Source organism: Rhipicephalus sanguineus, chromosome 11 (assembly GCF_013339695.2).
Source record: "Rhipicephalus sanguineus isolate Rsan-2018 chromosome 11, BIME_Rsan_1.4, whole genome shotgun sequence".
Classification (NCBI taxonomy): domain Eukaryota; kingdom Metazoa; phylum Arthropoda; class Arachnida; order Ixodida; family Ixodidae; genus Rhipicephalus; species Rhipicephalus sanguineus.
In genome coordinates this window covers 125,857,023-125,884,384 of record NC_051186.1, presented here as the reverse complement: position 1 = coordinate 125,884,384, position 27,362 = coordinate 125,857,023, and positions in this window count along the sequence as shown.

Genomic DNA, 27,362 nt, shown 5'->3' with positions numbered 1-27,362 from the left:
ATTGTGGTCTGTGGCCGCATTCAGGTTTAGTCGAGAACAGCGACAAAATACCGAAAATTTATTCGTGTATTTATCACTGGTTGTCTGGCTTCGCTATCGACATGTCGAGCGTCTATGTTGGCGGAAATATTTGATTTCAAACGTTTTTGAGTAAGATGTCGTGAGTTATACCATGGTCACACTGGCAAATTTAGTGTGATTTTGAGCGAGTGCACTTATGCTCACAGAGTGTCACTTTGGCGGCGCGCTGCTACACGACAAAGAGAAGCGTGCTTTGGAAATGATTACAATGGCAACTGGTGATTTAGTAGCGCAACATATATTTGTTATTTTTGGCAATGCTCGCCGTTTAATAGCGTATCATAGGCCTGAACATAATTTACAATAAACTTTGCGCGCAAATGAAGTAAATTTTGCAACCGCATGCCATCACTGGTCATCGCGAGCCCAGACAAGACAGTGTTATTAAAGACGAATCGAAAAAAAGAAAAATGCCAGACTCCGCTGCAGAAGGGATGCGTAGTGGCGACGGGTGTTTGGATCGTGTTTGGGCAGCCCTCATTTGCTCCTCCCAAAGGCGTATGAGCGTCCGCGTCTCTGCGTCGGACTACATTGTCTTCGTGGAAGTGGCACCTATGGCACACGCCATCGCAAATGACTAAAGAATGACTGACGTGCACGTGTGCAAGGAAGTAAACAACGCGACGGACGCAGCCATTGCACGGCATGTGTTCCCACATCCCCCTAGCGGACGTGACCGCAAACTGACCGAGGTCGAGAGTAGCGAGGTTTTTGTTGTAGTATGCTTTGTTTGAATACATGGCAATATTCCTAATAACGAGAACGTTGGTTTAAAAATACCATGATCGCGGCAAATTGCATCAGCGTAATTATTTGCAAGCCACTGCTACCGAGGCTAGACACTCCGTCACAGCGAAGTGACTATGGAGGACGCACTTGCCGGCAAACGCGCTTTGCAGCGAGTGTCACTAAGCGTTCCTGTGTGACAGCGTGCAAATGACACTAGCGGTGAAGTGCACTTCCTCAAAGTGCACTTACGTCGCCCTGTGTGACAGGGGTATAAGTTTCCTGATCTGTACACAAGAAATTCTGAAATAAAAAATATCTTAACTGTTGCCGTTTCTAAGGCCAGCATTATTGATGGATGGGTGATCATTACTGAAGGAGCTGTAATGAATGCGCTCTTGCTCATATTAATGTGCACTACAAAAAAGAAATCTTCATTGCAGTTGACGACGATGAGGTAATTATTATTTCAGGATAGGAACGGCAGATGTCACTAAATTAAGTTCCACGAGCCCATAAAAAACCTTCCTATAAAATCGTTGAATAATAATTTCGCTAAAATAGTGCAGGGTAAGCGTATTCTTTTATACATAAAACATGGTTTGTACAAAAAAACATGGTTGACTTCTCCTTCATAGGAATCGGCATAACATGAAAGTTAAACGCATCCTTTCGGAAGTAGGTGAATGTTTACTGTACATTGATATAAGGGAGCTTGCACAATGCCAACTGGTGTTTGGCATCTATAACACCGTTTAACGTTGATGCGCTCACAACGACGCCTGCTGGCACCTCTCCATCCCGATGACTAAAGTCCATGATCAATGAATAAACAAAGGTTTGTGGTAGCAATAGGCGTATCTTCTGCGGGAGGGTGCAGGGGGGGGGCGCTAGCCCCTCACTGAAAAAAGTTATGGGGGCGGAGTCCCCCACTTTCAACAGCGGTCATTTTGGGCCGCACACCGGGAAAATAACAAGCGAGGCAAAGTTTTACTTGAACACAGAAATCACGTAATTATATAATAAAATTTGTTGTACGATTGTACTATGACGCCTATCCTCCGTGTCTCATGTCCACGCATTGCAGCCTCTCTTCGGAGCGGACTACCAATGCGACGTCTTCGCGCCTCGCGCTGGAGCACTGCAGAGAAGGCCTTCGCTCAGAAGTTGCTTTGTAACATTAGAGCAATCTGTCATGATGCCTGGCATGAAATTTACTTAATCGGCAACGCAAATGCGAGTGGGGAACAGTAAACCATTTATAACCCGATCAAACGTTCTTCTTCTTACAGGAAATTGTTTCTTTCTTTGAAAACAAATAGCATCGGAGCTGCTTCATATCCGAGCTTCTGTGAGTTGATGAGTGCGCAGAAGAGTATTTTAGTTGTGCCGCACAAGGACGGCTAAAGAAGGTTCTCGATTTAGCCTTCGATTAACCTGCTTCACCGTGCTTATCATAAGGTAGCCTGCAGCAATCGCAGAGGATTATAAATAAGGCAGTGCACTTGAGCACATTGAGAAGACAAGCTTTGAAGTTTGCCTCCTAACTTGATCAACCTGGCCGAAGAGACTGTCAGGGTCCACAGTTTTCTGGACTAAGACTGCCAACATGCACCAGACTGTATCTGTTCCTAAAATGTTTTTAAATGCGAAGTATTTCTCAGCGAAGTTCTGCGACTTTGAACATATCTATATATCTATCTAGCCGCCTGCGACCTTGCGCTCTCCTGGCCGTTTCGTTCATGGGATGTATACCAAAATTGGTATGGTATAGCATGACTGATGACGAACATAAGAGATAGGTCATAACATGAAAATCATGATAGGCATATCATGAACGGCATGATTTACATGCCACGGTATTGGTACCCTTACGGCCGTTTTGTAAACTTTATATATGCCAAAATGGGTATTGTGAGACAAGAGTGAATGACAAACATAGGTGACAAGTCCTATCGTTCAAATCATGACACGCCGCTTATGTACAGCATGATGTACGTAAAATGATCTCGGGCCGCTCGCGGCCATATAATTAGATCGATATATAGCAAAATTGGTATGACGAGATATTTCTTTTTGGTAAACATAAATTTCAGGTAGTAACACGACAATCAGACATGCATTTCATGTGCAGCATGATTTACATGTCCGCTTATGGTGTGCTCGCGGCAGGTTCGCTAGCTTCGGTTAGCCCAAAATTAGTACCTCGTGACGCGGCTCTAGAACATAACTGACAGGTCATAGCATGACAATCAGGACATGCATTTCTTGTACAGCATGCCTTACATGCCACGCTCATAGCGCGCTCGCGGCCGTTTTCCTAGCTTGATATACACCCAAGTTGTATTGCGTGACGTGACTGTATGACGAACATAAATGACAGGTCCTAACACGCAAATCGTAACATGCGTGTTGTGTACGTCATGATTTATGCAACAAGGTCTTGGTGCTCTTGCGGCCGTTTTGTTACCTAGATATACACCAAAATTGGTCTGGCATGACATGAGTGTGTGATGAACATAAAGGACTGGTTATGCACTCTATATACCAGGTGTCACTTGTTCCTTTAATGGGGACCGCAATCGCCGGGCGTATTCCAAGGGCGGACGTATCGGCCCCCCGAAACGCACCACGAAAGCGCGGACAATTTAGAGTTGGTCCTTTTAGTGCGCCAGCGAACGCCTGTGGCGGTCCAAAGACCGAGTCAGAACCGAGAGTCGATAACACAAACTAAATATATTCACAGGTAAGGCAATATAATTATCACAAACACATGCACACTCGGCTGGTACCAGTTACAACTTCACAATATAACTCAGATGAGGTTTACACAACGGGAACTAAACAAACAGATCACGCGCTACATCTCATGCATTACAACTATTCAAGCACAGTTAAAGTCCTGAATATACAACTGCGTATCCAGTGCAAAAATCTTGGACGGTACTTGAATGCTTCTCCTCAAGGAACCACTCACGCAAAACTCCAGCGGTGCCTCTCGTTGTCCCTTCCGTTGACGTAACTTGTCACGGTTCTCACGGCATCGTCCTCCGAATCTTCCAGATCGACGATCGACTGACAGCACACCATCATAAATACGTCTTCTTTGGCTGACGGAGCAATACTCAGCTTACCTTCACCATCTCCGGGCCGACTGACTCACTGACTGACTGACTGACCTCTCGCTGGTCGTCGTTTGCACGCTTTTATCCCTTCTCCCCCGGTTTCCTGAAGCGTCGGGAGAGTTCTTCGGCGTGCAGTACAGGCAAAGCTAGGAAAAAGGCGAGAGCCTTCTCGTAGGTTCGAGTCGCGGTGGCGTCGCTCGGTGATGCTTCACCCCTTCCCTCTAGAAACATCCAGGCTTTGCCGGGTGTTTGATTTGAGAGTGCTAGTGGGCAAGGAGGATGCAGCGCGTGAGCGTCTTTTGATGCTTGTTTTTTCGTCGTTCGCGCTTTTTGGTCGAGCGGATCTCGCTGCCGGTTGAAAGCGGCCGCACGCGCGCTTTATTTACGCGCTCGTTTGTGAGACTGCCCCCCCCACTTCAAGAATATTATCGCATAATATTCAAACAACACAAATGAGCACGCACATACACACAACCAAAAATCGCCCACATACAGATTCCATAACTCGGTCCATCAGACAATGCGCGTCGTATTCACAACAGAACTGTCACTACAATTTACAGGGCATTTCAATATCACGATATATGAAATATAAACACAAGTACATAAGTACAACACCCATCACCCATCAAACACAAGTACATAAGTACAACAAACCATCACACATTTCATACAGAACCATACGAACGCACAATGCCGGGAAATTACAACGCTTGTACAATTCTATCAATAGCCTCGTACACATGATGTTACGCCAACGACACGTGCGCTCACTAGCCATACGCACATGACACAGGGTATAATAACACTTCAAGCACTTTCAAACAAAAAAAAACACTTCAAACACATTCACCTCCAACACCCTATCCTGTGTGCATCGTGTCCCGCTTCCACCCCTTCTTTCGGTGCTTGCTCGCTCTCTTTTTGTTTCCCTTCCTCTTCTTCTGAGCCGTTCCATTTGACGGTGTCGGAGGGGGCGTCTCTGCTGCCGTCGACACATTCGACACCGGCAACGCGTCGTTGTGTTCCTTAGAACATTCACGGTGCTTCGTCAACTTTCGCGCGTCGTGGTGTTTTGCCTGGACGACCACCTTCGTCATCATTTCACTCACGGGTGGTGGTGGCCGCTTGGTGGCAACATCACCTGCTCGGCGTGTTTGCACAGGCGGTACAGTGACCATGGGTGCCTGATTGTTGACGTTCTCTGACACCTCGGCTTCAATTTGAGCTCGGGCGGCATATCTCACGGGATTCTCTTCCGCGGTTCCTTCTTTTTTTTATTCCCACGTTTTATAGTGTTCTTACAGAAAGCCAAAGGGGTGAGTGCTAAAGGCGCGAGGATGCGTCTGACTGAGGCCCTGACCCCTGTACAATCAGTGCTCGGCGAAGCAACTTAGTTAAAAGAAAAAAATAAACAGCTATGTAGACAGTAAACACATGATCGAGTAACATAAACAACATGATCAACATGATTAACATTAGTACATTAAATAACATAGGTGACGGAACTATAAGGAACAATACAACATATTATTCCGCCTGCAGTCATTGGCACTGACAACACAACAATGTGCAACACATTTAACGATATTTGCAGATTTTTCTTTTATACACTGTTAAAGAGGACGATTCTTTTATTATATCTAACAGTTGTTTGTTTGAATTTAAGAGCCTAGGAATTTTATATCTCAAGCATTCCTTCCCGATATTTGTTCTGGTCTTAGGTAATTTAAGGTTTATCACACGCAGGTTGCGGTCTGTGGTTGTTAGAAAATAGCTGGACTCAAAATTTGTCCACTTTTCTTTAGTTTGCATGAACATATAAATTGAGAGCTTTTCTGTGTAAAGAAGACTTAGTAGAACTAGTTTATATTTATTTTATACGGAGATGTGGTATCATTGAAAAGGGTGCGTTCAAGAGCACGAACGACTCTTTTTGCAAGATTTCTAGTTTACTTAAATTAGTTTTCGTAGTAGATCCCCAGATCAATAAGCAATATTGCAGATGTGACTGAGCTAGAGCATGGTATATAATTGCTTTCAGTCCGTTTAGAATTAAATATCCTACTTTCCACAGTGCACTGATTGTTCGAGATAGTTTCTTTTGGAGGTGAGATATGTGGTCGTTCCACGATAAATGTTCTTGAAAATATACCCCCAAAATTCAATACTGCTCGTCTTTTCAAGCAATGAGTCTTGGAAACGTAGTTTGAAAGTAGTATTTATACGCGAGTTTCGAGCTCTGAAAATGACATATTTAGTTTTTTCGTGTTTAGCTGTAACTCATTTGCATCTAACTACAGGGAAAGCTCTCTCAGCCATATATTTGCTTTCATTCCGGCATCTTCCAAACTTCTGCTGCAAAACAATACGTGTGTATCAGCAGCGAAAAGTAGCATTTCCTTAGTGTGAGGTATATTGCAGATGTCATTCACATACAAAAGAAATAAAAGGGGACCCAGTATCGATCCCTGTAGAACTCCCGTAGTGGTTAGATTGTGGTCTGCAGAATAGCTGTTTACTGTTACATACTGTTTGCAATTTACTAGATAGCTCTTTATTAAGAGATGAGCCTGGCCCCTCAACCCTTAATAAGGTAACTTAGCTAGTAATACGCTCTGACTAAAGGAGTCAAACGCCTTCTTTAAATCTAAAAATATTCCAACCGTAAACTCCTTCTTTTCAATGTTTCCAATCAATTTTTCTTTAATGCCTAGTAGTGCTAACTCAGTGGATTTCTTTTCTTGAATCCGAACTGCTGCGGTACTATCAGCAGGTGTCGCGGTTCCCGAATTGACGAGGGCTCCATCTTCGGGGCTTCTCCCAAACGTTCTGGATCGTCTTGCCCTCGCGCTCCGACGATGTTTCCAATGATTATGTCGAACAGGGGGTTATTCATGCACAGGGCAGTAACTCTCCCGCTGAAGTAAGGGGTCTCAATCTCAATCTTGTGTTCAGGAAGCATTCGAATGGAACTATCAAGCAGGCGAACTAGGTTGGTATTGCCTGTGAACTCACTGTCTCGGACCAATTCTTTTCGCACGATAACAGTGGTGCATCCACTATCTCTTAGTACCGTGACTTCCTTTCCACCAATTTGCCCCTTGAGCGTAGGCATTCCTTTCGCTGTGCCTGTTGGCCTTGTCATCGCAGCACCAATTAAATGCATCTTCTTCCTGCTTTTCAGCTCGGCCAATTCATCACTGATCGCTTCCGCTTCCTTCTTTGGCGGGGCATACACACAAGCTGCTTGGTGGGCTTTACTCGCATCGCTTTGACATACGTCTGCTTTGTGCCCAGTTTGTCCACATTTAAAGGATTTCATCACACTGGGACGTGAGAAGTTGGTCCGACAACTGTCAGCGCGATGTCCCACTCGGTTACACAGAAAGCATCGCGGAACACTCTCCGGTGCATGCTTCTTTTCTTCAGGTGCCAATTTGTTCGACTCCTCGTTACCCTCCTTTTTTACTTTGGCCAAATTCGTGCCACCTTGCGCTTCCAAGAATTGATCGGCCTATTCAAGCATATCCTCGAGCGATTAAGCTCTCCTCTCTTTCAGATACAGCGACAGGCTCGGGTGGCAACTGGTGAGAAACTGCTCTCTGATAAAAGCTCTCTAAGCTCACCGTACTCCTGTGTCGTCTCTGAAAGTTCGATCCACCTGTCAAAATAATGGCTGAGTCGCGCGACATACTGCGTTGCCGTCTCGCCATCAGCTGGCTTTCCAGTACGGAACCGGTCTCGGAAGCCTTCCACGGTGAATCTAAATCGCTTCAGCAAAATAGCTTTCACTTTCTTGTAATTAGCTGCATCGGTAGGTGTCAGCCTACCGTACACACTAAGCGCTTCGCCACCCAAACAAGTGCTCAAAGCAGTTGCCCGTTGCTGCTCCGGCCAATTTTGGCTTCTAGCGATCGTCTCAAACCTGTGCAGCTACGCATCAAGGTCATCCTTCCTCTCATCAAAGGCCACAAGCAGTTTGATTCGGCTCAATCGGAAGCTATGATCTTCCCTTTCACTGCTCTCGACTCTAGCCTGGACGGGTGTTTCTATGCACTGTTGCAAACGAAGCTGTTCGAGTTCCAACTCGTGCTGCCTTTGCCTTTCTCTCTCAGCCATCTCAGCATGCATCTGTCTCTCTTGCGCCTCTCTTTGTTCTTTCTCCCTCTCAGCTCCTAGCCTCTCTCTTTCAAGCTCTTGTTTCATATGTTGGTCGCTTTCTTCTTTCAGCTGTCGCTCTTTAGCTTCTCCTTCGTCCTTCATCTGTCGCTCTTGAGCCTCTTTTCTTCCTTGGCACTTTCAGCTGCCAACCACTCCTTTTCAAGCTCTGCTACTTTTTCTTTTTGGCTCACCCACTTTCGTAGTTCGGCCCCAGAAAGACCCATATTCTTACCAAGGGCAACTAGCTTCTCAAAATCCATGATGCCGTCAACCAATACCTTGCCGTGAACACAAAACCTCTGCCTAACTTCAAATACCAAAACACTCTCTGCACAAAGGCTAGCGAGAACGCGGTACAACACTCGAAAACCGCTCCAAAAGCACTATCAACGTCTCAAGGCTCTTTCTCTCTACTTTGAACAAACTTTGCATAAAAAAGGTCCTGTCGCGGACGCCAGAATAATTGTCACTTTTCCCGTTAATGGGGACGGCATTTGTCGGGCGGATTCCAAGGGCGGACGTATCGGCCCCCCGAAACGCACCACAAAAGCGCGGACAATTTAGAGTTGGTCCTTTTAGTGCGCCAGCGAACGCCTGTGGTGGTCCAAAGACCGAGTAACACCAAAGTGGTAAAGTGGGCATGTTGGTATTCTATGCTTAAGAAGGGTAGAAGCGCACTGAAGACGAACACACAATGAAGGCACACACACGTTGAAAAGTTGGGTGACAGGTGTGTTAGTATGCCTTCTATCGCGCTGACGAAAAAGGAATTTTTCTTGGTGTCCGTTTTGATGCTCAGTAATGTTGCTGTTACTTCTGCGCAGCAGATGTGCTCATGGTTTTGCCCTATAAGTAGCGTCGAGATCACAAAATAAACTGTTGAAAGTAGCGCTATGTGTGTGCGTGTGTGTGCCTTCATTGTGTGTTCGTCTTCAGTGCGCTTCTACCCTTCTTAAGCACCGAGTAACAACCGAGGGTCAATAACACAAACAAAATATATTCTCAGGTAAGGCAATACATTAATCACAAACGCATGCACACTCGGCTGGTACCAGTTACAACTTCACAATATAAGGGCTCGTTCACACAGGCGTCAAACGCTCCGTCACGTCACCGTCACGTCAAAAAAACGTACAGCAGACGCGACGTAGCAGTGTACGAACAGACGACGGTGGTTGCAGCGTCGACAGCAGCACGTTTTTGTGCAGTGTTGACCGACTGATGCACCAAAATAGGAATTGTCCACGCAGCTCAAATGCTTCGCTGGCGCTCTCCCGACTCCGCTGGGCGCTCCTCCTCGCACCACAAACACACACACACGCACAAAAGCAACGACTTGTCCCCCCGTTTTATGGCCCATTCAGTCAGGCGCGCGTTCAGTGTTTCAAGGCCACGGACCCGGGGGCCGTATGCTAGACGCGTGGCTGTTCTCAGAACTCGGAACTCCAAACGTAAACTTCTGATTGGTCCGTTTTCTAGGGGCGGGGCTCCGTCCCCGTGCCGGCGACGGAAACGTAGAGCACTGCTCTACGACACCGTCAACCGTTTTTTCCGGAGAAAACGTCTCGGAAACCCTCTCCCCTGACGGAAATCGGCGACGTGACGTTGACGTGACGGAGCGTTTGACGGCTGTGTGAACGAGCCCTAACTCCGATGGGGTTTACACAACGGGAACTAAACAAAAACAGATCACGCGCTACTAATGCAATCTCATGCATTACAACTATTCAAGCACAGTTAAAGTGCTGAATATACAACGGCGTATCCAGTGCACAATTCTTGGATGGTTCTTGAATGCGTCTCTTCAAGGGAACACTCAAGCCCACTCCAGCGGTATCTGTTGTTGTCCCTTCCGTCGAGGTAACTTGTCAGGGCTCACACGGCGTCGTCCTCCGATTCTTCCTGATCGACGATCGACTGACCGCACACCATCATAAAAACGGCTTCTTTGGCCGACGGAGCCACACTCAGCTTAACTTCACCATTTCCGGGCCGACTGACTGACTCCTCGCTGGTCGTCGTTTGCACGCGTTTATCCCTTCTCCCCCGGTTTCCAAAAGCGTCGGGAGAGTTATTCGGCGTGCAGTACAGCCAAAGCTAGGAAAAAGGCGAGAGCTTTCTCGTAGGTTCGAGTCGCGGTGGCGTCGCTCGGTGATGCGTCACCCCTTCTCTCTAGAAACATCCAGGCTTTGCCGGGTGTTTGATCTGAGAGTGCTAGTGGGTAAGGAGGATGCAGCGCGTGAGCGTCTTTTGATGCTTGTTTTTTCGTCGTTCGCGCTTCTGCCGTTTGAAAGCGGCCGAGCGCGCGCTTTATTTACGGGCTCGTTTTTGACACCAGGATATGCGTTTCATTACCACGGTATATGCCAGATTGTGCATGCATGCATACATGACGGAAAGGTGATATATGGTGAACTAGATGTCAAGACATGAATGACTTCATTTTCCTCAAAGAGAAACAAGGCGATGTAGGCAGCACTCTGCTGGCTATATCGCATTCCATCAATTTCCACAGCGCGTGGGTTCTACCGCAGTTTTTATGTCTCTACCTCTCTTAACAAGGAGGAGTTCACAAAGAGTTGTATAGGCGCAAGAACAGTTCAACATCGTTATACTACAACTGAAAGTATCTACTATACTGGCACGGGGTCGTGATGTGGACAAAGGCAGCAGACGGCTTGTTCGAAGACTAAACTTTTTATTTGGGCTAACCTGTGCCGGATAAAGGAAAATTCAAACTACAAACGATACATGCTTACAATGATAGCTGCTAACATAGCGTCGGCCGTCAATAAACTAAACCGCGGCAAGCCGCGTGGGAATTTATACATGTGGCATCGAACATTGGACCCTTCTCGCTGGTGGCCGGCCGCTTTAGTTCGAGAATAAACTCAGCTGCTTACGTTTGTGCGCTCAAGCCTAACAGATGATCCACAATAATCTCGAATGTTCCAAGACATTCGGTTCGGGGTATGCGCAAGGCAGCAGCTACACGATCGATGGGTCAGTAACATCAAAAATAGAGAGAAAGGAGCACGTGTGGCAGTGCGCTTATTAATCCATCTCGCCTGCTTCTATAAGTAGCCGCTGCCAATATGATAGAAGGGCCGCCTTCTTTAATTGCGTTGAGAATAAGACACTGCCTGGCTATTCAAAAAAAAGGTTAAGTTATTGTACATTGCAATGCGCTGTCTACTGGGCACGCTTCATTTCAACGCCGCGAGGTATGGCAGACGTGATGTCGCGTAAGAGGGAGCCGACTTTGTGGAACACCGAAATTTGTTCACGCATAGCGAAAAGCCAATGACCAACAATATGCCGTATTGAAAATACCTTCCCTATTGAAAATTCATCCCCCATGAGGAATGGTGGATTCCACCATCCACCATTATGGTGGATTATGGTGCTGGAAGATGGTGGCACGGGGCGTATGCTGGATGCTGGCGTATAATGGATGCTGGAGAATGACGGAGCGTAAAACGCCTCTACAGCGTCGGCACCATCGTGCCTAGCTATCACACATAAATATATGTATAGAAGGCGATGTAGAAAGCACTAGTACAAAAAAGCCGGCAGATCCCACGCGTTGTGGGAATCGATATAATGCGAAGCAGCCAGCAAAGAGCTGCATACATCGCCTTGTATGTCGTTTAGCAAAATGCGTGGCATGGTTTTCATGTTAGCTCCTATTATTTATGTTCGTCACACAGTAACATCGCGCAATACCAACTTCGGGGTAGATCAAGCTAATGAAACGGCCGCCAGCGCACCATGAGCCTGGCACGAAAAGCCAACTTACCTGGCATCTCGACGCAGGCCGAAGGTAAAAGTTTATGCATTTTAGCTTCCCATGCGTTTTCACTGTTACCTTAAAGTGCCGCTCAGGTAAGTGAGTGTGCAACAATTGCCAGAGTTGCGTTCCAAGCGTGGCGGCATCAAGTGGAGGCTGTTTTCTGGTCTCCCTGCTGGAAGGACTCATTTACTTCTCGGCGAATGCGCGGCGATGTAACACAGTTACTGTCGCTGTTCACACCAACACTTCTAGACTTGTAAACATCGAAATGCAGCAGCACATCGCGGATGTAAACCTGATAAGTACGTGCGCAAAATGTAAACATTCACGGCTGCTGTGTTCCAGAAAACTTGTGGCGGTTATTGGCGCCGCATGAATAAAAAAATAGTGCTGGAAACCTTAATGATCGGTGTTGGCTTCTTTGAACGGCATATATTTCTGCATATTCAAGAGGAAAACATTAGAACTGGCAGCGACTTCACATAATGTCACGTGCACTTCCATCATGCCACCGTCATCCACCATGCTTCCATCCTGCCACCGTCATCCAGCTTGTTCACCAAGTCATCCACCAAAACATGTTTTGCTCGCCACCATCAGCCAGCATTTTCCACTTAACACCAAAAGAAGCTCGCCACCACCACCACCATCTGCCACCATTTTTTCCATTCTCGCCATCATCAGCCATTATGACCACCACAGCTTCCACCACGTCCACTATTGTTTCCACCTTGTCCACTATTGTTTCCACCATGTCCACCAAGATTTCCAGTATCCACCAACACACGAATTTCAAAAGGGTTAGTCTGTTTTTTTTACTAGTCGTGCGAAAGTGGTCATAACGCGATGGAGCGCCTACGCCTCATTTGTTGCGCTGAGTTACGAGCAGGTGCTGTGAGTGTGACTTGGAAAATTTTGACCAATCATTAGCAACTAATGAACTTTACGGAAGGTAAATATGCGGGGTAGTTTAATGTTATAATCGCCCATCTTTTTTCAAAGAGAATTTGAGCTTACACAGTTAACGTAGGCGTATTGACTTAGAGGAGCCGGAGGGCACGAGTAAAGGGCCACTTCACTGCTTTTGCCACACCCCCCGCCCTAGTTGGGAAAAATTTGGGGGCAACCAACGACTCCTAGTATATAAGCTCGTAGTCATTCATCATCTTATATACGCAGCCAGCTCAATGTGGTTTTCATAAAAATTTCTCGACTGAACTTGGTCACCTTCTTCAGAAAGACTTTAAATTAGAGGACTCTTACAGTAACAAAAATGGCCCTCGGCTTATTCTGAAGGTTTGGCGAGGTACTTTGCACCACATGTTTTGTTTATTAAGTGAGATTTTAGGGTACTAGAGTTAAAAAAGGTTGATCTCATCGTATTTACAACGCCCAACTGAGTACGTGAAGTTTGAAGATGGAATGCTCAGATGAAGAACACGTTAAGTGTGGCTGAACTTTGTAAAATTTACGGTAATTTTTCTATAATATTATTAAACACTGCTGCGTTGTCGCGGAACACGGCGGCCGAGCCTGCACAATCTGTTTGTGCAGCTTGTTGCGTGCTTTGAGACAACAGTGCTGAAAAATGATCTCTGTATATAAAATCACGGCCAATTCAGAGCCAGTTTCCTGTTCTCTATCTTACGTTTAATTATATATATATATATATATATATATATATATATATATATATATATATATATAGCTGCAGCAAGGAAGTCACGCTGGCCCCGGTAGAATAACGAACAAGGGAGAGTACGACGAACGTGGATTTTTTACGGGATAAAAAACCAACGTGCGTCGTACTCTCCCTTGTTCGTTATATATATATATATATATATATATATATATATATATATATATATATATATATATATATATATATGTATATATATATATGTGTGTGTGTGGTGTGCGTGTGTGTGTCTGTGTGTATGGCGGACAAAGTGAGGGCGACGCATCTCCCCCAACTCGCGAATCAGTTGGTAGGCCACTCTTGGCATCTGTAGTAGTTAATGGACAGAGCATATTAAGAGAAAGCTCTGCGACAGCCAGACGAGCGTCGCTGATTGGACGCAGAACTTGGGCTAAGGTCGCTATCCCGCCGCATGTTCAAGAGTTATTGAACACCACGGCGGGACAAGAGGTAAACGCAACGCGCGTCATTTATACGCCAAGCGGGGAAAGCGGTGTTACAGTCACGCGAGGCAGGCTATGGCTGCTCTGACAGCCAGACGAGCCAGATTTGGCGTAGCAACGACGCGTTGAGGGTGCTACTCGTGGAGGCCACGGTCATTTTGTATTATTTCCCTTAACCGCTTTATTAGCGTGCGCACTGTGAGAGGAAAGTTTGAGATATAAAAGGCGTCTTTGTAAAGCGTCCACGGAGTGTTACCGTGGCGCAGTGGATAGCGTGGCTGGCATCTGTTCGCGCGGACCGAGAGCTCGTTGGTTCTACTGCCATTGACGGAGATGCGTGAGTCAAATCTTGGTGGACCCAGGCATAAAACACGTTCCTGTTAAAAATGCCAATAGACTTTCACACGCTCAAAAGAGAAGGTTGTGGAGAAAGTGCAAATGCTATGTTAATAAAACAACAGCGAAATGTAGGTTTAAGAAACAAAGAAAATAATCAAACCCACAGTTTATGCCGCAATATGAAACAAATATATATGAACATGATAACGAGGGAAACGGGTAACTGCATTCATTGAAGCATTTCAATTCCCAATTAGTTAGAGCTATCGTGACGAAAATCATTGCATGGGTTTTAGAAAGGCATACTCCATCCAGCCAGACTTTTCGTGACGGTAACACAGATGCACGAAGCCGGGGCAACTTAACTCATATAAAATCCCAATGATGTCACAAAATAAACAAGACCGGAATGACCTATTAGGAGCGCGGATGCAACAAATCCTTTAAATGCGAAGCATTTCTTAGCGAACTTCAACGAATTTGAACGTATCTATCTATCTATCTATCTATCTATCTATCTATCTATCTATCTATCTATCTATCTATCTATCTATCTATCTATCTATCTATCTATCTATCTATCTATCTATCTATCTAGCCGCCTACAACTTTACGCTCTCCTGGCCGTTTCGTTAATGGGACGTATACCAAAATTGCTTTGGCATGACATGACTGTATGACGAACACAAATGATAGGTCATATCATGAAAATCGGGATATGCACATCATGAACGGCATGATTTACCTTCCACGGCCTTGGTGCTCTTGCGGCCGTTTCGTTACTTGATATAACACGCCATACCACGACATGTCACGCTATACCAAAATTGGTATGGCGTGACAAGATTGTCTGACAAACATTACTAACAGGTCATATCATGAAAATCATGATGCGCATGTCGTGTACACCATGATTTACATGACTTAGTCTCGGGATGCTCCTGACCATTTAATTACATTGTCGCGGGGTCGTGACGTTGACAAAGGCAAAGGTCCGCGTGTCCAAGCAGAAAATATTTATTGGCCGAACTTGTGGCGGGAAAATAGAAAGTCAAACTGTAAGTAATACACACTGTACACTGAGAGCGGCGAACAGGGCGTCAGCCGTCGATAATCTGACAAGCGGTGAAGCGTGTCGGCTTTTATACGTATGCTCTCGAACACTCCAGCGTTATCGCTCTTGGCAGCGTAATCTCTCAAAGAAATTAGACTTTTCGCGTCCTGCGCGCAATCCTAATCGAATCAGGTAAAATATTCGTGAAGCTTTTGCAACATCGCAGTGCGATCTGTGCGGAGCGTTGCAAAGTCTTTTCGGGTGATACCGAATACATCAAAATAACACGCGTGGCAATATGGATCTGTGCAAAAATTGGTACGACGAAGCATTTCTGTATGGCGAGCATAAATCACAGGTGGTAACATGACAATCACGACATGCATGTCGTGTAGCACGATATATGCGTGGCATGATATACATGTCACGCTCGTGGGCTGCTCGCGTGACTGTATGAAGAACATATATGACAGGTGTCAACACGAAAATAGTAGCATGCATGTCATGTGCGGCATAGTTTGCATGACACTGCCTTGGTGCGCTTCCATCTGTTTTGTTAACTGTAAATATACCAAAATTAGTATGGTATGCAGTGTGTCGGAACGGAACGAAAACCAAAAACGAAAAACGAAAGAAAAGGATATTTTTGACCGGAGCGAAACGTGACCTAAACTTTATGCATTATTTCGTTCCGGAGTGAAACCGCAATTTTTTCAATCGTTTTTCGGTTCACGAGAAAACTTGGCAATCCGGAACAACTCAGGTCATGCAACGTGAGCAATTATGCACATCTAAGAGTACAGTATTAGCGCGTACCTCAGGTAGGAATTCCAAAACAAAGATATGTTGAAATTTTGCTAAAAACGAAAACAGTAGCAACCAGAGATGTTTATATTAACGCAAGTGGACTTTTGCCCGCCTGTCATGAAGGCCAGCGTGGAGAGGGCATTGTCGGCAGCGAAAGTTGTTATGAGATCCCAACAGCCGATTTTGGCGCCATAGTTGTCCGCCGCCGCCGCTGTACGTTATCGCGTGAAATAAGAAAAAAAAATGAAATTAGAAACAAAAAATTTAAGGATCGAATGGGATTTTAACCCGCGCCCTGTGCATGGCAGTCGAGTATTCCACCACAGTGTGACACTGGTGCTTCTAACTTCTTCGCAAAAATAATCTATACAGGCGTCATTTCGGGCAAGGAATCGTGTTAACATATGTTATATAGCGTGGCAGAAGAGTAATATAGCAACCCGACGTCACACAATGCGAATTGCTCAAGGAGTCAGTCGTTGGATGCTTTCAACCCGTTACAAAGGCCTCAGCCATAATTCTTGATCGTCATTAGCCACGGCACAAAGTGCACATAATGCCTCGCAGATGTGCAGGAAAAATGGCATAGTGGTTGCTTCGCTACTTCAGAAAAATTATGATGATTTGTGGCGTAGTAGGTACCTTGCATGTGTATTTGTATTAGTTTCCCCAAGAAAGTATAGAACGGGCTCTAGAAAGGCCGCTGTTGCAGCTTACTCTGTCACTGTGCTGCTTGTTTCGCGTAGGCCTGGCGATTTTTTTTTATGAGATCAGCGGTATCGCACAGAGAATGCACTCAATGACGTGCTGTTTTTTAGATCGTGCTCACTCCTTTGACACAAACCATTGAGCCCGCTAAAAAGTCGTTATTGACTTTTGAGAAAATAAATACTTTGACTTTGAAGGGTATAGTACTGGTTTGTGCTACTTGGTAGGTATTCGTGGTACAGTTACGTGCACTCCTCTGAAGAACGCGGAAAGAACGTGTTTTACCCCTGTCCCACTTTCTTAATTAGGAGGAGGGCAAGTAACTATATCACAAATCCAATGTTTTTTTACGATTACTTTAACTACAAATGTTTGCATAAAAAACCGTTACGAACCGTTACGCTACATTTGTTTTCGTTTCGGAACAGAAACGGAACAGTACTTGTTGCGGTGGAACGAAACTAAAACCGAAACAAAAATATTTCGTTCCGACACCCTGGTGGCATGACATGAGTGCGCCACGAACATAAGCGACAGGTCATGCACTGCATATACCAGAATATACGTTTCATTATATTAAAAATTTTACATGCATGAGTGCATGACAAACATGCGATATGCAGTGAACCAGATGTCATGACATGAACGACTTCATTTGCCTCAAATGCAAACAATGCGATCTATGCATCTCTTTGCTGGCTGCTTCGCATTACATCGGTTCCCACAGTGCGTGGAATCTGCCGGATTTTTTTATGCAACAGAAAAGATCTGCCGCAGATATTCACAGATAACGCGCAGTTCGGTGCATGCTGAGAAATTGCGGCCGGCTTTTTCCCTCTTAAATAAACTCTTCCGTTAACGTTTTCTTGTACTTTCATTAGATCCTTCATATAGTACCTCCGTGCGCTTCATAAAGAAACATAACCGGTTTTCTTCATTTCTGTTTTCTTTCCATAGTTACATACATATGCGATGCAACTGTTTAGTAGCGCACTTGCCGATAAGATCATTTTATTTTGTGCCCTTGCCTTCCTGGAGTGCCTGTTTCGCTCCATGTGTGAAATACCCACAGCGCTTCCTTGATGTTGTGGCTGATGATGACGATGAGATGACGAACTACATCTCAGCAATTTCCTATGTGTATACAGCTTTCAAGCAACTACTCTTTATACAATCCACATTTTGTGACGACTTGCATGTACGAACAGCTTTTCTGTACCGCAAGCTGGAAAAGTAAAGTTGCTAATATTTGGGCACTTTGTACTTTCAGGTGTCCACAATATCTAGGAGACAACTTACCGATAGAACAAGATGATCAATTTATAAGTATGCCCTGCTGTTCGGATTATGGTCCATCATATTGAAGTGGTCTGCAATAAGCGCAAGGAAGAAGATGAAGTGGAACAGGGGTTGAAGTAAAGGGGGAAGGAGTTTTGAATAAAATGGTGGACGACACCCGTCTGAATGAAGCCATGTCTTTTATGTATTAGTTCCTAGAAGGAACGCTACATTTGGGCGCAGCCGTCAGCTTGCGAAAGCCGCAAATGTGGGTAAACCTTTAAATGCGAAGCATTTCTTAGCGAACCTCTGGCACTTTGAGCGTTTCTATCTACGTATCTATCTATCTATCTATCTATCTATCTATCTATCTATCTATCTATCTATCTATCTATCTAGCTGCCTACGTCTAGGTGCTCTCATGATCGCCTCCAAAACTTGGCGTAGACCAAAATTTGCATGGGAGGGTAAGAGGATTTGACGAATATGATTGCCGGGTCTTGACATGAATAACGCTAAAATCCTGTCGCGTACGTCGTCAAACCCCTTTCCACTAGACACGTGTGGCACATACCCGTTTACCACAGGCCGCGGAGTACGGGTATGCGCCACAGGTGATTGACAGTTTATATTTAACCAGGAAGGGAGCGAACCGACATTGGTAACCTAAATGCTAGAGCGGTAAGGAAAACCAACATCTGCCGCGTTGACTCAACGAATGGAAAGAATGAAAATTAGGGTCCCAGCAGGAATCGAACCCAAGCATTCTGCGTGGCAATCAGGTATTCTACAACTGAGCCACGCCAGGTCAATAAAGTGGCTTAGAAAAACAGCCTACGCATGCGTAATAGCGGTGCTGTCGTTGTGGTGCTGGCTATCTAATCTTATAAGAAAGCAATAAACACTACATGATACTCCTACGATGTGTACTCCTACGATACAGGCGTCATATCAGATTAACGTCTGTAGTTCCAGTGTTGGCTCCGCTTTTATAGCAGTCTAATAAACGTTACGTTTGTTTTCCTATAATTCAGCAAGCTATATCGAAGCATTGCTCGACCCCGGAGGAATACATTAACGAAAGTTACATATGATATCCACATCACCGCACCGTAAAGTGCACTTCGTCCACCAGAACGACGCAGTATCCTCTTCATTCGTTACGAGGCTGGGCGATGGCCTCATGCTGACCGAGGATGGTGCCAGATTGATTGACAGCCGCTTTGTAGACTAGGCTACGTAGCCCACATATGCCCAGGTAGTCTACGAATACGACAAACACCCTCCACTGATGCTGGTCTACGTAGCACTATCCAGGCCTACCAGCCTCGACGTCCTATGCCTCACAAACGCGAAGGGTGGCTTCAGCTTCCGACATGTCGCCGGCTCTGTCGACAGATAATTTGTCGACGAAATGACCGAGGCATCCACGACTTCCAACAGCTCAATTATACCACATACTTCACTACACATGGACCCCTCGTCACCACGATCACGACCGTATCCTATAACAAGTCATGACCAGCTGCTGGTACTCACTGATCACGGTGATGATGCCCTTGTTCAAGAACTGTCAAGAACTTCTTGCACACATGCAGACGGGTTCGTGAAACGTGCGTGCGTTCTCGGGACACGTATAAGCACTACATATCAGCTTACCGCTTCTGGTGTTGGTAATACCCACGTTGCCATTGGCAGCGTTACCCAACCGTAAATAACTGGTTATATAACACATATGCGGCTCTTCAACTTATATATGTGTGCGTATAAAATATATACTGATCTTTAGCGTCATTTTGTAACGTGTCGCTCAGTCACCTTCCCGACGCATGCTTCGCATAACATCGACTCCCACGGTACGTGGGATCTGCCGAATTTTTTAATAGACAAGACGTTGTCGGAGCCTGTTGTTTTCACACGGTAGCAAGTCCACTGTTTGCCAGCGATGTATATTCCTCGCGAAGGTAACTCGACCGCACTGATCGACACGGTACTGCGAGAAGCTTCGATGAGCCGTCAAACCCTCGTGCAAAGAGGATCGGTGAAAGTAAATCTGCAGCTCCAGGCACTGAGCGAACTCATTCTGAAACGCAGTCGCCGTGGCACCTTCAAGAAGGAAATGGCTTCTGAGGAGGTGAGCAGCGTTTTGTCTGCCATTGAGCGACAACAATGGTGCATGATGCAACAAGCTGAAATATTGGGATCATTTGTGAAGTTGGTTAGCCAGGAAAAACCACAACGACAAATTGTAAAACGAGACCTTTTCGATTGAGACCAGAAAAATGCGGGTCATTAGATGTGGGTTTTTGAGTATGCATGCGAAAAGAATGTGTGGAAAAGTGACGACACGAAGATTGCAACACGCGCCGTTATTTGGGTGCCATCGCAAAAAATTAGGCAGATCCCACGTACCGTGGGAGTCGATGGTATGCGAAGCATGCGGCGGGTAGGTGAGTGTGGCGTAACGTTTTTTTACTTTTCGACACGTTACAAAATGACCCTAAATATTTGTATAAATTTTATACGCGCACACACACACACACACACACACACGCACACACACACACACACACACACACACACACACACACACACACACACACACACACACACACACACACACACACACACACACATATGTATATATATATATGTTGAAGAGCCGCACATGTGTTATATAACCAGCTGTTTAGGGTTGGGGAATGCTGCCAATGGCAACGTGGGTATTACCAACACCAGAAGCGGTAAGCTGATATGTAGTGCCTATACGTGTCCCGAGAACGCATGCACGTTTCACGAACCCGTGTGCATGTGTGCAAGAAGTTCTTGACAGTTCTTCAACAAGGGCATCATCACCGTGATCAGTGAGCACCAGCAGCTGGTCATGACTTGTTATAGGATCCGGTCGTGATCGTGGTGACGAGGGGTCAATGTGTAGTGAAGTATGTGGTATAGTAGAGCTGTTGAAATTCGTGGATGACTTCGTCGGCGAATTGTCTGTCGATAGAGTCGGCGACATGTCGGAACGTGAAGCCACCCTTCGCGTTGGTGAGGTATAGGCCGTCGAGGCTGGTAGGCTTGGATAGTACTACGTAGACCAACATCAGTGGATGGTGTTTGTCGTATTCGTAGACTACCTGGGCGTATGTGGCCTACGTAGCCTAGTATATAAAGCGGCTGTCAATCAATCTGGCATCTTCCTCGGTCAGCATAAGGCTATCGCCCAGCCTCGTAAGAAACGAACAGGACACTGCGTCGTTCTGGTGGACGAAGTGCACCTTACGCTGCGGTGATGTGGATATCATATGTAACTTTTGTTAATGTATTCCTCCTGGGTCGTGCAATCCTTCAATATAGCTTGCTGAATCATAGAAATACAAATATAATGTTTATTAGTCTGCTATAAAAGCGGAGCCAACAGTGGAACTATAGACGTGAATCTGATATGACGCCTGTATCGTAGGAGTACCATGTAGTGTTTATTGCTTTCTTGTAAAATTAGATAGCCAGCATCACAACCACAATTGATGTTGCGCCGATATTACGCCTGCTTAGGCTGTTTTTCAGACCAGTTTATAGCCTTGGCGTGGCTCAGTGGTAGAATACCTGATTGCCACGCAGAATGCTTGGGTTCGATTCCTGCTGGGATCCTAATTTTCATTCTTTCTATTCGTCGACTCAAGACTGCCGATGGTGGTTTTCCTTAACGCTCTAGGATTTAAGTTACCAATGTCTGTTCTCGCCGTTCCTGGGTAGATATGAACTCGCAATCACCTGTGGCGCATACCCGTACACCATGGCCCGTGGTAAACGGGTATGTGCCACACGTGTCTAGTGGAAAGGGTTTGACGACGTACGTGACAGAATTTTAACGTTATTCATGTCATGACCCGGCAATCTTATTTGTGAAATCCTCTTACCCTCCCATGCAAATTTTGGTCTACACCAAGTTAAGGAGGCGATCATGAGAGCACCCAGATGTAGGCGGCTAGATAGATAGATAGATAGATAGATAGATAGATACGTAGATAGAAACGCTCAAAGTGCCAGAGGTTCGCTAAGAAATGCTTCGCATTTAAAAAGTGGTAGGATTTGCACCTTATGAATGGAGCACCAATGTGTTGGGAAAGATCGAAGAGCAATTTTTTGGCGTCTTTCCAAGGCAATGCTGTAGAAAGATGGGATGCGGCGCTACACTTCACATACACGTCTGGCTCTTTGCTGGAGTACTGTCTTGAGAAGCGCCGCCTACTGCATTCTGCAGAACCAAAGCTCCCGTCGTCTGCAGTTGTAACTTTAGTAACACACTGTTTTCCGTCAGCATCCGCAGTCAAGTACAAATAAGTGATCCACGATCATTTCATAATCTTCTGCGATGCATACAGACCTCAGTGACCACATTTTCTTCGCGAGAACAGCAAGGTGGTAAACAAGCCGTTGATCTTTTCAACCAAAGTAACAATGAAGCGTTCATTCTGTCATCTGAGCCAGATAACTAGTATCGCGGAAGTGTTCATCAGGACAACAATGAAGAGGAGCAATTTTCAGCGTTAAGCAAGGCAGAGCTTCCACGCGAGATAATGACGTTTGATGACAAGCCCCAAGCAAAAACCTACACCAAGACAGTTTCCTTCATATAATCAAACTTACTTTACGCCACTATTAGCGTAGACGGCACTGAAATGAAGGCCCTTATTGATAGTGGGGCATCTGTGTCTATCATCAAAAAGAGTCGAATGGATGGCGGTTGCCTGCATAATGGTAGAGCGTTGCGAGGTGCAAGCCTACAATGGACCCGTGAGCACGCATAATGAATGGATTACCCTAACCATTCAATTTCAAGGACCATCAATTACCACTGACGTATTGGCTATCCATGACGTCAGCTACGATTTCCTTTTGTCCCGTCCGGACATGAAGAAGCTTAACATAAATATCTATTGGGATGACAGACTAATGGTTGAGGGCAACGTCGGACCAGAGGATCTCCATTGGGCGCCTAACAAAACAAGGATGATTTTCGACCAGGAGGACATTAAACGAAAGTACCCAGAACTGCACGTGCATGTGCAGCTACCCTGCGGCGATGAAATCTCACGTCGTCCCTTTCGAACTTAGTGACAAAAAAGTTGTGCGCAGAGTTCCTTAGAGCATGTCTAAAGATAAAAAAGTGTGGCTGAAAAAGGAGTTGCAAGATATGTTAGAGGGTGGTATTATCCGCCCTTCTCTTTCTCCATTTCCTTCTCCCATAACTATTGCCCCCAAAGAAGATGGAACATTCAGACTCTGTATAGATTACCGGGCTCTTCACCACAAAACAGAGTTGATACCTTATCCAATGCCGAGGATGCACGATGTCATGGACGAGACTGGTGGTTGCGATTGTTTTTCAAGAATAGACTTCTGCAAGGGGTTTCGGCAAAACCCACTCACAGAAGAAACGAAAACGTACACCGCATTTATAACCCCTTTTGAATTATTTGAGTACAACCGCATACCATTTGGTTAGAAAAATTATCCGGCATGCTTCCAGAAAATTATGACTGATATTCTGAAACCTTATTTGGGTGTATGCGGCAGCGTGTACATGAATGACATCATCGTGTATTTAAAGACAAAAGAGGAGCACCGGGATCATCTTTTAAATGTTGTTCAAGCTTTGAGCCTTTCTCAACTCAAAGACAATTTCAAGAAAAGTGCTTTACTTGAAGACAAAGTTGTATTTTTTGAAAGGGTGTTTGACAGACGTACTAAAAGCACGAAACGGGAATCAGTAGAAAGAATTTCTCAGGTGGCAAAACCTTATGATGTGCACTCTCTGCGTGTTTTCCTTGGCCCCACAGGACACTTCAGGGCCTTTATCAAGGAATACACACCCTTCCATGGAATGAGGAGGGCGAAGCTGTCTATTGCGAGCTTGTAAAGCCGAAATTTCCACATGGTTGTGACGTGGACGAAGGCAGAAGTGAGCAGGATAAGAACCAGTCTTTTATTTTCGAACTTGTGCCAAGAAACAAAATAGTCACTATACAAGCGATGTACAATGAGCACGGATTGCGGAGAACAAAGCGGCGTCCATCGATCAACTGACAAGCGCTCAAGCGCGTCGGATGTTATACAGGCGCTATCGAACTTTCCAGCGATATCGCTGGTGGCGGCATTATCTATCGACAAAGCTGGAACAGTCGCAATCGGCGCGCAATCTTAACGGAACGCTCTAAAACAATCGCGAAGCTTCTTACACATCGTGGCGCGGCCTGCGCAACGCGTTGTCTTTATGGGTGAAGCTTTCAACTCATGAAATATAAGACGCGTGGCAAATGCCCCCCTCTGAAAACGCATCGTCCCGATGCTTAAAAGGAGAAGATGAATGCAGCCCCGCCACGGTGGTCTAGTGGTAATGGCACTCGACTGCTGACCCGAAGGTCGCGGGGTCGAATCCCGGCCGCGGCGGCTGCATTTTCGATGAAGGCGAAAATGTTTGAGGCCCGTGTACTTAGATTTAGGTGCACGTTAAAGAACCCCAGGTGGTCGAAATTTCCGGAGCCCTTCACTGCGGCGTCTCTCATAATCATATCTGGGTTTTGGGACGTTAAACCCCAGATATTATTATTAGAGGATGAATGCATGCAATACTAAAGAAAACTAGTAAGGCAAGCAAACATTAGAGTCCTCAGGTGCGTTAACGAGCATAGTACGGTTTAAGGCAAACCGCATGGACGACCTCGGGTCGAGCTTGGCGCCTCTGAGAGTTCATGATGCCGTCGAGGACAACCTCGAAGTCGAGTGCGGAGACACGTCGAAGTACCCTGTACGGTCCGAACTATCGTCGAAGAAGCTTCTCACTCACTCGCGTCGTCGTAATGGCGTTCAGACTCAGAGACAGTCGCCGGGCTGGTACTAAACGAAGCGTTGTCGAAGATTGTAGCGACGGCTGTCAGTGTGCTGCTGGATCATGATGCGCAGGCGGGCGAGCTGTCGAGCTTCTTCGGCACGTTGTAAGTAAGCGGCGGCGTCGAGATTTTCTTCATCGGTGACGTGGCGTAGCATGGCGTCGAGCGTCGTCGCCGGGCGCCTTCCGTAGACCAACTTGTGCGGCGTCATCTGAGTCGTTTCTTGGACGGCCGTGTTGTAAGCGAATGTCACGTATGTAAGGGTGGCGTCCCACGTCTTGAGCTCAACTTCAACGAACATGGCCAGCATGTCGGCGATGGTCTTAATTAGACGCTCGGTGAGGCCATTGGTCTGCGGGTAGTAGGCGGTGGTGCGGCGGTGGCTCGTCTCGCTGTATTTCAAAATCGCCTGAGTTAGGTCCGCAGTATAGCTGGCACCTCTGTCTGTGATGAGGACCTCTGGGGCGCCATGACGCAAGACGATGTTCTCCACGAAGAACTTGGCTACATCGGCGGCACTGCCTTTGGGCAAGGCCTTTGTCTCGGCGTAGCGGGTGAGGTAGTCAGTTGCTACGACGATCCACTTGTTGCCGGAAGTCGACGTCAGGAACGGCCCCAGTAGGTCCATCCCGATTTGCTGTAACGGCCAGTGATGCGGTTCGACTGGCTGCAGAAGTCCCGCTGGCCTAGTCGGTGGTGTTTTCCGTCACTGGCAATCTCGGCAAGTCTTAACGTAGTGCGCGACGTCGGCAGCAAGGCGTGGTCAGTAGTATTTTTCCTGTATTCTTGTGAGCGTGCGGGAAACACTGAGGTGTCCAACCGTCGGGTCGTCGTGTACGGCCTGGAGGTCTTCTGGTCGCAATGATTAGGGCACGACAAGAAGGTCGTCGGTTCAAAGGGGAGAGAAGTTCTTCTTCAGGAGAACGCCGATCGGTAAGGAAAACGACGGCAGCCCTCGCTTGAATACCTTCGAAACAACGGCGGCCTTGCACTCGAGGTACTCCGTAAGGCCCCCAGTTCCGCGTTGGCTCATTGCCTTTCGACAAAGTAGTCGGCACTTATAGTTCCGAGGTAGCAGACATCGTCGTCGTCTTGCGGCGGCACGACGACGGGGGCGCGAGACATGCAGTCTGCGTCAGAGTGTGTTCCTCCGGACTTGTACACCACGATAATGTCGAATTCTTGAAGCCTCAGACTCCATCGTGCGAGACGACCTGACGGGTCCTTCAAGTTAGCTAGCCAACATAAGGCGTGATGGTCACTGACAACTTTGAAGGGCCTGCCATAGAGGTAGGGGCAAAACTTTGACGTAGCCCAGATGATGGAATAGTTGTGGAATAGTTGGCTTCTGGCTTGGATAGTGACCGGCTAACATTATTGATAACCGTTCCAAGCCCGTCAGTCTTTGTACAAGGATGGCACCGAGTCCTAACAGTGCTTGCGTCGGTGTGTATTTTCGTATCGGCGCAATCGTCGAAATGCGCAAGTATGGGTGGCGTCTGCAGGCGTGGTTTAAGTTCCTGAAATGCTTGCACTTGGCCCATCTCCCACCTGAATTCCACGTTAGTCTCTGTGAGAAGCCTCAGAGGTTCGGCCATCCGTGAAAAATGTTTGACGAAGCGTCTGTTTTGGCGCATAAGGGCCGAGAAATCGGCTCACGGCCTTCTTGTCGGTGGGTGGCGCGAAGTCGGTGATGGCAGCTGCTTTCCGCGGGTCTCGGCGCACTCCAGACTAGCTGATCACATGACCCAGAAACAAGAGCACGAGGAAAACACGAAACAAGAGGTCGAGGAGAACACGACGACGTTGGCCAAATACACAAGGCATGTCCGCCACTTCAATCCGGCCAGCGCGACGTCCATGACGAGCTGGAGCGTCGTAGGGTGCCGAGCAAAGACCGAAAGGCATGACCGTGAACTCAAAGAGGCCGTCGGGTGTTATACAAGCCGTCTTTTTTCGGGCTCTTTCGTCTACTTCGATCTCCCAATAGCCGATCTTGAGGTCCATCGACGAAAAGTACGTCGCGTTGTGAGGTCGATCCAGGGTGTCGTCTCTCCGTGGGAGCGCGTGCACGTCCTCCTTCGTGATTTTGTTCAGGCGCCGATAATCAACGCAGAAGCGCAGTGTCCCGTCCTTCTTCTTCACTAACTCGACGGGTGACGCCCACGGACTCTTGGACGGCTGGATGATGTTGTCGCATAGCATCTCGTCAACTTGTTTCTTTATCGCGTCGCGTTCTCGAGTCGAAACTC